The sequence below is a fragment of the Lynx canadensis genome, chromosome B3 (assembly GCF_007474595.2).
Source record: "Lynx canadensis isolate LIC74 chromosome B3, mLynCan4.pri.v2, whole genome shotgun sequence".
NCBI classification, from domain to species: Eukaryota; Metazoa; Chordata; class Mammalia; order Carnivora; family Felidae; genus Lynx; species Lynx canadensis.
In genome coordinates, this window is record NC_044308.2 from 137,147,397 (window position 1) to 137,157,482 (window position 10,086).

The 10,086-nt window shown below is 49.2% G+C and overlaps 1 protein-coding gene and 1 long non-coding RNA gene across 3 annotated transcripts in view; one reads left to right on the top strand and one right to left on the bottom strand.

Moving 5' to 3' along the window:
- The window catches only part of DICER1 (dicer 1, ribonuclease III), a 73,533-nt gene extending 70,313 nt beyond the window's left edge, over positions 1-3,220 (bottom strand). For both annotated transcript variants that reach the window (XM_030319890.1, XM_030319888.1), the window contains exon 1: positions 3,010-3,220. The gene's annotated coding sequence lies outside the window, so the exon portion shown is untranslated. The remainder of the gene's footprint in view (positions 1-3,009) is intronic.
- Positions 3,221-3,425: 205 nt separating this feature from the next.
- Positions 3,426-6,734, top strand: LOC115516832. Its single transcript, XR_003969682.1, has 4 exons — positions 3,426-3,959; positions 5,863-6,058; positions 6,160-6,230; positions 6,467-6,734. It is a non-coding gene; the product is annotated as an uncharacterized LOC115516832 (long non-coding RNA).
- The last annotated feature ends 3,352 nt before the right edge of the window (positions 6,735-10,086 follow it).

Consider the following 10,086-nt stretch of genomic DNA (forward strand, 5'->3'; position numbering starts at 1 on the left):
GTTCAATGGGGACAGAGTTCCAGGTGAAGATGATGAAAAAGTTTTGAAGATGGACGGTGGTGATGGTTGCAACACAACAGATATACTTAACGCCACCAAACTGCTCATTTAAAATTGGTTAAAAAGGCAAATTCTGTTATGCTGATTTTACCACAAAAAAAGAAAAAAATATGAATGATTCCGATAATCAGGGGTCACCAGAATATTTAAGGTTAGAAAAAGTTCCATTCATTCAGCAATTAAAACAAAAAAAAATTTTTTTTTAACATTTATTCATTTTTGAGAGACAGCAAGAGACAGAGCACAAGCAGGGGAGGGGCAGAGAGAGAGGGAGACACAGAATCTGAAGCAGGCTCCAGGCTCTGAGCTGTCGGCACAGAGCCGGACGCGGGGCTCAAACTCACTGACCTTGAGATCATGACCTGAGCCAGTCAGATGCTTAACCGACTGAGCCATTCTGGCGCCCCGTCAACAAATATTAACTAAGGACTTACCTGTCTTTTTTTTTTCTTTTTTTTTTTTTAGTGTTTTTACTTTTATTTTTGAGATAGAGACAGACAGAGCTTGAGCAGGGGCGGGGCAGAGAGAGACAGAGATACAGAATCCTAAGCAGGCTCCAGGCTCTAAGCTGTCAGCACAGAGCCTGACGGGGGGCTCGAACTCACGAGCCATGAGATCATGACCTGAGCTGTAGAAATCTGATGCTCAGCCAACTGAGCAACCCAGGCGCCCCAGGACTCACCCGCGTCTGACACACGTTTTCTCCTAAAATCCACTTGCAGTAACGGAGTGCACTGCAAAGAGCCCACACGCAAGGACTCTGAAATCAAACCATGACTGACTCCTGACTGCTACTTCTAGGTTCACAACTCAGGTCAATAATCGGAGTCTTCATATCCTTGCATGTAAAAGAAGGACGATACCGCGTTTGTCTCAGGGAGGTCTGAAGGAGCAGGTATAGAAAAGCAACCGAAACATCCTGGCACAGAAGGAGGAGGCACTTTTTATTAATAAACGTTTCCTTTCTTTCCTCTGCCACAAGTAATGACCACAGGATGTTAACCGGGTCACAAGTGCGGGAACCTCTATGAAATACCTACTTTCTCAAATGAAACAAGCATCTCGCACGTGGGATGGTGGCAGGGGAGAGTCCCAGGGTCATAAACGTCATTCCTAGAAGGCAGCACTACACCAAACGAACTGCCACCTACGTACCACCCCCCAAATCACTATAAGGTAAGAATCACGAGCCACATCAAAATAAAACGTCTTCCAAACCCAGGACAAGAAAACTTGGCAATGGCAAAACCCTGCTATACCAACTCATACAGAAGAGTCGCAGGCATGATACAGTCGACAGAACTTAACCTCTGATGGTGAGCTGATAGCGTTCAACTGCAGTTAAAGAAGATCTTTTCTCCCCGAATTAAATTGATGAATACATCTTTTCTTAAAACAGCACGCGTATACCATGGATAAATCCATTAACCCATGTTGCTATTTAAATGTTTATAGTGACCATATTACAAGCAATGTTTACAGTATTTCTAATCTATAAAGACAGTAAGTTTTATGTGACCTAAAATGAAGTTCTGAAATAATTATATGCACGTGTCCATATATGTCTGTGTGTAGACCACATATTCCATGTAACGTACACACACCACAGGTAGCTAACTGGCTCCAAAGACAACACTGCGAAAGAAACTGATTATTCCAGAGCCTAGATATTAATGACACTCCCCCAAATACTAACAGTCCTAAAATCGCTACTCCCTCCCAGTCTCATTCAGAATCCTGCACCATCATCCATCGCCCAATAACTTGTTGGAGCTCTCGATTCAGATGGGTTCTTATTGAGAAAACGACATGTTTACATCAATACATTTTCAATTTAGCGAACCTCTTACGAGAGCACATTAAAAAATATGTACTTTCCAAGTAATTTAACTCCTAACTCCTGTCCTTTTCCATTCACTGAGTGTGCTGCACTTGAAAGACAAGCAACAGAAGACAAGTGAAAATCGGGATGGTAAAGATTCAGAAAATTCAAAGCCAGAAGCACCTCCCAGCGGCACAGGCTTCAAAGTTAATTACTCTTTAATAAGAGGAATGCTTATCTCGTGATAATCCTAAGAATGCTCAGACTTTCCATGTGAACCAGCAGCGGGTCCCCGGAAGAATGACTTTTCTTCACAAACGCACAGACTGAACCCTGAAGAGCAAAGGACTCCTCACTCATCCTTGTTTTTACAAATCTCCGGGCTATTAAAGACCCATTACGGGGTGTGTTAGCTCTGCTGCGGGCAGAGCCTTCGGGGCAGCTCGGTTTTTCTAGACCATCCCCATGAATCTGATGCGCTAACCTAAAACATACACCGACTTCCCGGGGATGAAAAACCCTCCAGAAAGGCTCCTCTGCAGGGTTCAGGCGTTCTGGCAACAAAAACATCGGAGGGGAGGGGCGAAAAGATGGCCCCGGCCACCCGCCCCGGGGGACCCAGATCTGGTCACCTGCCAATAAACGCGAACAATCCTCGCCGGGCGGGACCCCGAGGCTCGCGCTTCCCCGCCAGCAACGACAGCCGGCCTCCCTGCCCTCCGAGCAGGCCCGGCGCGGTCCCGAGGATGCTCCCCGGACGCCGCCGCGGGTCCCGCACCGCTCCCGCGTGCGTAACCGGACCTGTCAAAGCCTGCTCTCCGCGGGCCCGGCGGGCGGCAGCGCGGGCTCCGCGGCCCCGGCCGCCGCCAGCGCGACCGCACCGCGGCCCTCCACGGCGCCGACTCCGGAGGGGCGCCAGGGGCCGGGCGGCGCGGAGCCCGGCCCGGTGGACGCCCGGCTCGCAGGCCGCGCCGCCCGGGACCGGGCGAGGCCGCGCGCCATCTGCCCGCGCCGGCTGCCCTCCCCGGCGGGTCCGGGCCCGGGCGCCCACGCGGGCCTCCGCGCCGAGGCGGGCGCAGCCGCTCCCCGCCCCGCACACAAAGCGGCTCCGCGGGAGCCCGCCTCACCTGCAGCACGGGGCGCCGCGGGCCTTCGAGAACCATCGGACCCCGCTCCGGCGCGCGCGTCACAGCCCAGGCCTCCCGGTGCCGCCTGGCGCCGCCGCCGCCGCCGCCATTTCCTCCCGCTCGCCGTCGCCTCGTCCCCGCTGTCAGGTTACTCCATTCACCTGGGCCTGGAGCAGCCTGCGCCGCGCCGCGCCTCCGCCTCGACCCCTCCCGCCCGCGCCTGCGGAGACTGCGCAGAGCCCGGCTCGCCCGCAGCCCGCGCACGGCCCGCGGCAACGGCGCACAGCCGCTTGAAGAATCCCACCGGCGCCCGCGCCGCCCCCTCCGCGCCCCCACGCTCCGCTCGGCCCCGCTCGCCCCGCGCCGGCATGAGAGCGAGCCTGTGATTGGACAGAGCGCGGCGGTGAAAGGTTAATCCCGGCCCCGCAGCCATTCAGGAGCCGGGAGACAGCGGACGCGGGAGGCGGAAGCCAGGCGGCGTTTGCGGCCCAGCGCCGGGAGTGGACCGGGGCGATCCACCGCCTGCGGCCCGGCGCTTTCGCCGCGCTCCTGGGCCCGCGCGCCGGAGCCGCGAGCGCTCGCCGGGCTCGGCAGAACCTCCCGGCTCTCGGAACTCGTCCGCCTCCATCGTTGCCCCTCTGACACCCACCGCCCCCTAAACGTGGCCCTTCCCCACGGCCGTAATTGTTCTCCGGAGGCTCAGCGCTCCTCTTACCACCGCCTCCCCTTTTTAAAGGGCCTTCCCACTCGCCTGCTTCTCCCCCGCGGTGGTGGTGCCGGGCCCTCCGCATTTGGGGAGACAACAGACCCCACCCCCGCCCCGGAATAGGAATAACCGGATAATGGGACGGAGACGGGGGGGGGGGCGCTTATGTAAATTGTCCCTTTGCATAGGTTGCAACCCTCTGCCACACCTCGTGTCTGTGAATTAAAGAGTGGATGGAGGTCCAGTAAGTCATGGGCTTAAAGAGAATCCTATTAATTTACCCCCAAATGTAGGCATCTCTTCCAGAGGACTCCTGGGGTAGGCTGGTGCACTGCAGGGGATGCTTCCAATCTTAAGCGTTAGCACTCAGCACCTACTCCGTGCTAGATAGCCGGTGTTCTACAGCCGCCACCAGCCTCGTGTGGCTCTTGAGCACTTAAAAATTGGCCAGTCCCAAGTGGGATGTGCTGGTTGGAACTCGTAGATGTATGTGTGCTTTACCAAAAAAAGACTGTAAGACATCGCACTAATAATCTTACTGATGACATGAAGTGATCATGTGTTTTACACAGCGGGATAAACAGTAGTTTCACTTGTTTTTTCTTTTTTTTTGCTGTGCTAGAAGAATCGTGATGCCTTACGTGGGCCACATTTTGTTGCTATTGGACTGGCTGCCCTAAGGCGCACATGCTCGTGATATAAATTGGAGATGGGCGTTGTAACTGGCCCCATTTTAGCAGATGGAGAAACTGACTAGCCTCCAGCAGCTAATAAGTGAACTGAGATTAGAGCCCCAGGTAGTCTGGCTTCCGGACTGGCGTGCTGTCAGTCACTACTGTGCTCAAATTTTGATCATACATCTACCATAGTTTGGCTTGGAGTTTCGCCTTAACATAGAATGTTCATGGGCAAAATTAGGAAATAGAATGCTTTGGGCAGACCTCCATAAAAACGTTTCTTACACGTACCACACTGTGGGCAACAGACCTCCCTGATAACACACATAAAGGCTTTCGGGAGATAATCCTTTGTGAAAAGGATGGCTTCTCAGGGTGAAAATAGGCACTAGCAGTGGGAATTTGGGGGCAGGTAAAACTTTTAGCCCCTCCTGCTGTCCGTTCAATCTGTCAAGACTAGCTGGTCTTCTCCATCAGCGGATTTGTCTAATTTTCACCAGTTTTTTTTTTTTAAATAAAGAAAAAGAGTGGTACATACATATGGTTCATCCCTCAGAGAGCATAACAATGTATATAGTAGAAAGAATCTTTCTCACACCTGTCCCCAAGCAGGTATTTCTTCCTCATTCATCAGAAGAATTTTTTCATGTGCATACAAGCCAAGACTTCCTCATTTACAAAAATGGTAGCATGCTCTACACGCCTACTTTACCTTGCCTTCTTTACATAATATATCCTGAAGGTATTTTGCAGCAATATATACAGAGGTCCGTGCTATTTTTAAAATTTTTTTTAATGTTTACTTATTTTTGAGAGAGAGACAGAGTGGTGGGGGGGGGGGTGCAGAGAGAGAGGGAGACACAGAATGCAAAGCAGGCTCCAGGCTCCGAGCTGTCAGCACAGAGACCAACGCGGGGCTCGAACTCACAAACTGTGAGATCATGACCTGAGCTGAAGTCTGATGCTTAACGGACTGAGCCACCCAGGCATCCCCTTGCTATTTTTTTTCAATCCCCATAACACTATATTGCTGGGATGTGCCTTGATTTATTTAACTAATTCTCTTTCGGTGGGCACTTAGACTTCCAGTCTTTTGCAATTAAACATCCATCCATTTGGCAGTGACTGAGTATATGGGATGAGTGATGGATCCAAATTCTTTTTCTTCCAGATGGCTACACAGTTTGCCACTTATTGGCCATTTGTTGAAGGGTTCACTTGTAGACTCCGCATTTTGTTCCAATGATCTATCTATTCATGCTCTAGTTGCTGGCTTGTTTTTAAATCCAGAGACATAAACTCTTGTCAGGGATAGTGTTTCACACTTTGGATCACTAGAAATCTTGGAGCTAACATTTCAGCCCATGTTAAGCAACGGTATAGTACCATGTGGTATGCATTTTCGGTGGGCAAATTTTTTTATTTTCCCTCTGCCCTGATTATTTCCATAATTTGTTTTCTTTTTTGTAGGACAAGTCAGGATACAAATATACCTTTGCTTAAGACTCTTTGTTTGCAAGTAACAGAAACCAACCTGAAGTAGCTTAACCAAAAGGGAAGGACTGTATCATAAGGTTGCAGACGCTTCTCACAGAAGCCGGGAGCAGGAATACAGCTGCAGCAAAGGAGTAGACCCAGGAGTTGGAAAGCTTTCAGGAACTCAAAGGTACTCTCTATATCCTTCTGTGATTTTTTCCCCCCTCTGTGTCTGCTTATCTGTGTATCTTTCTCTAGTGACTGGTTCTCTCTGCTTTTCCATCTACCCAGGAGAATACAGTCGTCCCACTATTCAGCTAGGAAGTCAGCCGAGCGTGGAGATCAGAGCCAAAACAAGGAAGGTGGGTGCAGTCCTGCAAAGTCAGGCAGCCAATTGTATATACAAGGGGACTCTGCAAATGAAAAACTATATTGAGGACCACGGAAGCCACATTCCTCACTGTTGGAGAATGGGGTTACAAATATTGAAAGGAGAAAAGAAGAAGGCTTGAGTGGTCAGGTTGGAATTGGAGATACTGATGTGAACCTAGGGCTTTCAGTATACATAAAAGTATATCTATGTATATATACTTCCTAGCTCTGTCCGCTGATAGAACCCTGGAGCAGCTTGAAACACCATCTTCTGCTAAAAGGAACCGGGAATCCTTGAAGAAATAACGCATTTCACGGTTGGGACAGAGAAAGCGTAAGTGAGCCTGGACCTTCTTGTCGGGCCAGAAAACATGAAAACGCTCGAAGAGTGAAGGAGACATTTCAAAACAACAACGTAGTCCGTTTGAAGGGACTCCCGCTGGCCAAATCTGGGAAATTGAAACATCAAAATAAATGATGATAGTAGGAGATTATGTCCCGTGGAGTAAAATAGAATCCATGAGTCCGCGCTGATATGTGTGTGTGTGTGTGTGTGTGTGTGTGTGTGTGTTTAATGAATGAATAAGTGAGGAGAAAAGAGACAGGTCTTCCTTAGGATAGAATGCAACTAGAAATTTGGAAGGAATAGGGGCTCCTGGGTGGCTCAGTGAATTGAGCATCAACTCTTGATTTCAGCTCAGGTCATGATCCCAGCGCTGTGGGCTCGGGACCCACGTCAGGGTCTCGCTGACCCCGTGCTGGGTGCGGGACCTACTTAAGACACTCTCTCTCTCTCTCTCTCTCTCTCTCTCTCTCCCTCCCTCCCTCCCCCTCTATCCCTCCTCCCTGCCCCCCCTCTCGAGTGTGCATGCTCTATCACTCTCTTAAAAAAAACTTAGAAGGAATGATGGAATTAGAAAATCACCATTTGGCAATCATCAGACAAGAAATATCAGCGTTTGCTAAATCTCCTGCGTGAAAGTTGGACAAAGAACGGGATAGTAACATAGGTTCAAAGCATCTCCCCTATAACTCTTAGTTCAAAAACAAGAACTTTACAAAAGAGAATCTAGCAGACGTCACCTTACTCAAGTATTCAATGTTAACTTTCAGGCAACAGGTCACAGATACACCCCAAGCGTGCTACACGGCGCAGCTATAATATGGGCTTTGTTGGGGGAAACTTAACCGCAGAGAAGCAGCAGCATGTCCTCACGCTATCCCGTGAACTGCCGTTGTGACACAGCACAGGCCAAGCACAGCTATTGTGCGTGGACCGTGTCAAGGGTCCCTACCGGACAAGGTCTGCTTCGGCCAGCAGCCAGGGACACGACAGCTGGACCTGAAGTCCAAGACAGAAAGTGGGCCCCACCCCACACTGCATTACATGCATTTAAAAAAATTTTCTTTAATGTTATTTTTTGAGAGAGAGAGAGTGCCAGGGCGGGGCAGAGAGAGGGAGACACAGAATCCGAAGCAGGCTCCAGGCTCTGAGCTGTCAGCGCAGAGCCCGATGTGGGACTCGAACCCACGAGCTGTGAGATCATGACCTGAGCCGAAGTCGGACACTTCACTGACGGAGCCACCCAGGCGCCCCTGAGCATCTTGAATCTTATGAGGAAACACCGGACAAACCCAGGTTGAGGGATAGCCTACAAAATGACTGGCCTGTAATACCGAAAGATTTTAAGATCATGAAGATCGAAGAAGGACTAAAAAACACTTCCAGAACAAAGGAAACTGAAGGTATATGATGAGTAAGTGCAACATGTAATCCTTGCTTGCTTTGGATCTTTTGGCCCTAAAAGATATCATCGGTATGATTGGTGAAAAGTGGATGGAGTTTCAGGGTAAAGGAAATACGGGAGTTCTTCACACTTCTGTATTAGTCAGGGTTCTACAGAGAAACAGAACCAGTAGGATGTATAGAGAGAGAAATAGAAGAGGAGATTTTTAATAGGAATTGGCTGACCCTGTCATAGAGGCCAAAAAGTCCCACAGTCTGCTATCTGCAAGTTGGAGAACCAGGAGAGCTGGGGTTGTAATTCAGTCCAAGTCCAAAGGCCTGACCAGGGGGCCATCGGTGAAACTCCCAGAGTCCAAAGGCCCGAGAACCAGGAGCAATGGCACCAGAATACAAAGGAACTTGTGTATCATGTTAAGGACTTACTGTTTCATTTCACAGATGGAGAAGCCATAGAAAGGTTTTTCAGCCAACGGTGATGACATCAGATATACATTAAAAATTTTTTTTAATGTTTATTTTTGAGAGACACAGAGAGAGACAGCTTGAGAGGGGGAGGGGCAGAGAGAGAGGGAGACACAGAATCCGAAGCAGGCGCCAGGCTCTGAGCTGTTGGCATAGAGCCCGATGTGGGGCTCGAACTTGGGAACGGCGAGATCACGACCTGAGCCGAAGTCGGATGCTTGACTGACGGACCCACGCAGGCGCCCCCAGATACACATTTTTTAATGTTAACTCCAGCCGGTGTAGACAACGGAGAAGCGCAAAATCGAAGGATTCATTTGCGAAACTGTAAGGAAGTGATGGCTTTGACCAGGATGGTCCTAATGGGAGAGACATGGAGCTGAATTAGGGATATTTGGAGGGTAAAAATGTGTGTGCTTTACTCTCCCCTTGAATAGCGGTGGTTTCAAGTTCACTGAGAGCCTGTTTTCTGGGAAGCAGAAGGTGTAAGTCCGACAGAGCCCTGCTGGGCATCAGAGCTCTGCCATGTGACCAAAGGCCTTGTGAACTGTGATCGACATTAGCAGCCCTGGGGCACCTGAGCGGCTCAGTCCGCTCAGTGTCTGACTTGATTTCAGCTCAGGTCATGATCTCACGGTTGGTGAGTTCGAGCCCCACGTTGGCCTCCGTGCTGACAGCACAGAGCCTGCTTGGGCTTCTCCCTCTACCCCTCTCTCTACTCCTTCCCCCACTTAAGCTCACATGCTCTATCTCTCAAAATAAATAAACTTAAAGAAAATTATTTAAAAAAAAGATTATCGGTCTTTACCACATGGTTCAACTTTTGTTGTTATGTTGCTTTTTTTTTTTAAGTTTATTTATTTATTTTGAGAGTGGGTGTGCGATGCATGAGCAGGGGAGGGTCAGAGAGAGAGGAAAAGAGAGGTTATTTTGCTTTGTTTTTAACAAAATAAATAAAACAGCTAAACGTGAACCTTAATCTACTCAAGTAACATTTTCAGTTGGAATAAAATGTAGAGAAAAATACACCAGTCAGACACATTCAGTACCTTTTTCACTGTCCCAGATCATAATTATATTACGCCTGTCTTTATTTTTTTAATCTTTTATTAAAAAAAATTTTTTTTAATGTTTATTTACTCTCAAGACAGAGAGACAGAAGCGTGAGCAGGGGAGGGCAGAGAAAGGGAGATACAGAATCCAAAGCAGGCTCCAGGCTCTGAGCTGTCAGCACAGAGCCCGGTGCGGGGCTCGAACTCACAGATTGCGAGATCGTGACCTGAGCTGAATTTGGACGCTTAACCGACTGAGCCACCCACGCGCCCCACGCCTCTCTTTAAACTTGAGTAAAAATTAAGTCATCTCCTGGCATCTTGGCGTCTCTTGGTTTTGGGGGATGACTTTTGATTCAATTCTGTCTTTTGCACTCACATCAGTACTGAATCCCTGAGGCTTGTTTAATTTAGAAGGAAAGAAGCCTGACCTTGAGACAATTCAGTATTTTACCAGGGAAAGTTACCCCAAAGTACTTGCCACTTTTCCCAGCGCCCTGAATAGCCCCCCCTATAGAGTTTCAGTATCTTTTCACTCTGACAGGGGAAAATAAAACAACAGAAACATTATAGCCCTGTGGTAAC